Consider the following 2,488-nt stretch of genomic DNA (forward strand, 5'->3'; position numbering starts at 1 on the left):
CTGATTTTACTTAACCAGGAAAAAAGTTGGATAAATCGGTGACTTGAGGGAAGTATGTGACTTGCTTTGACCTGGGCATTTTCATTCTAGGGTAAAGGGCTTGTTGATGTATGTTGAAGGTACTTCATTGTTGGGATGTGAATGTGAAATGCCCCATATAGGCTCATGTGTTTGTACACTCAGTACCCAGCTGGTGCTGCTGGTTTGGAAGATGGTGGAACCTTTATCCGTGGAGACTTGTTGGAGGAAGTGGGTTACTGGGGGCCAGCCTTGAGGGTTTTAAAAAAAATTTTATTTATTATTTTTATTTTCTGTGTATGTGTGTATTACCTGCATGTAGGTAAGTGCACCCGTATCGTGCAATGCCCACGGAGGTCAGAAGAGGCTAGCGGATCCCCTGGAACTGGAGTTACAGACAGTTGTTAGCTGCCACGTGAGTGCTGGGATTCAAACCTGGGTCTTCTGCAAGAGCAACCAGTGTTCTTAACTGATGAGCCATCTCTCCAGCCCCCAGCCTTGAGTTTTTATAGTCCAGCCCCAGTCCCTGTGGGTTCCCTGCATCTTTACTGTGAGGATAATGTGATTGGCTGCCTCGCACTCAGGCCACCATGCCTTCCCTGCCATGATGAATGGTATCCCTTCTTCAATGATGAACCAAAACAGTCACTTCCTTCCCTAAGCTGCTTTTGTCAGGTATTTTGTCACAACAAAAGTAACAGATACACTTACCTCATCAGCTTGTTTGTTCCTCTGAGAGCAAGACCCACTTCTTCCCACCCCTCCACTCCACTCTTACTTTTTGCCTATCTGTAATTACAGATGAACATTGTAAGATTATTATAAAGAGAGAGCATTAACATTTGTTTTGCTTTGAGAATTCAGGACAGGTTTAATCCAGATGAAATATCACAGAACTTCATGTGTCCTGATGCCACTTAAAAATTACTCAATATATTTATTTATTTAAAAGTTGGAATGGGTGAATAAATTGACAGTCTCCTCCTAGCCCTATGATCTTAGGAAATGTCAGTATTCTCTATGTCTGGCTCTTAATATGTAAAATGGTGATAACTATACTCTCTGACAAATATTAGGATCAAATAAGACCATGCATATATAGCACTGATATAGCCTGGTATGTTGAGTTCTCAGTGTTAGCTGCTTATTTTGTTTGTCTTGACTAACCCAGAATGTACTTTTCAATAGGTACATTAAGACAGGATAGCTTCTTTCCTGACCAGAGGTACAACAGTAAATGAAAGTTAGGTAACAGCAACAAAGCTAGAGTCATTTCCAATTCTATTTACAACAATGGGCAAATTCCAAGAGGCCTTACATAGTCTCAGGCTCACAGATATCACTCAACCTCACCATAAATTTGATCTATGACTTGAGAAATGGTGTCTATTGCCAAGTGGAAGAGCATATCAGGGTCTCCCTGTGCACGATATACTTCTGGTAGGTTCTTTGGGCATTCTGCTCTTTTGCAAGTACTCTCCAAGGAAGGCTAAATGAACACCCATTTCTCTCTGTATTCGTTTCCCCACAGCCCTCAGAGTCCTTTACATTCATTATGTAACTGATCCTCAGGACAGCAGCCAAAGTAAGTTTGGTCATTGATTGATGATCACAGGTGGCCATTATTCTCACCTGAGAACAGTTTTTCAAAGTAAGAGATATGAATCCAGTTTCATGTTCTGAAACTTTTCCAATTTCACCAAGGCCTCCCTTGACCTTTCCTCAGCCTCAGGAGCTACCCCTACTGTCTCCACACCAAATACAAACATTCGTCTCCAGAAGCTTTCCTTTATTCCCTACTGAGAGTTCACTATGCCTTTGTTGGGCAGTGCAGGACTGTTCTTGTTACTGTGCTACTTTTTAGTAGGGCAAATATTTGTTTAAGGGCTTGTTTCTACTGGGAGGCTATAAGCCAATAAAAGGCACACATCTGGTTTTGATCATTTGTATTTCTCTATGTTGTACCAGAAGCATTTTGGGAGAGTGGAGTCGAGAGTTCCGAGGCTTTCTTTGAGTCTGCCCAGGGCATAGCACCTCCCCACACAGGAGGAGAGCTCTGCCCCAGTGCCCATGGTGCCATCCAGCCTATCTCCTGAGCATCCGGTGCTGCCTAATTCCTAAAGAGGGGATGGGAATCCCAAAGAAGGCTGGATGCTCCCTATTGTGGAAGGTTTTGGGAAATAATTATTGATGTGTAGAGACAGAGGACTCTGATATGCCATGTATACTAGAGTGATTTCTAAAATCATGACACTCACCTGATGGAGGTGCACTGCTCACTGAGGCATCCATTCATTCATCATGCTACCTACTAGTTTCTAAGCATCTTTTAGATGGCAGAAGGGTGACAGAGCACAGTCAGAGGTAGCTTCTGCTGTCCAGAAGGCATTGTAGTCAAGGTGTCAGATAAAAAATAATGTGACCTGGGGCTGGAGAGATGGCTCAGCAGTTAAGAACACTGACTGTTCTT

This window comes from Nannospalax galili, unplaced genomic scaffold (genome assembly GCF_000622305.1).
Source record: "Nannospalax galili isolate Female #2095 unplaced genomic scaffold, S.galili_v1.0 scaffold488, whole genome shotgun sequence".
Taxonomy (NCBI): Eukaryota; Metazoa; Chordata; class Mammalia; order Rodentia; family Spalacidae; genus Nannospalax; species Nannospalax galili.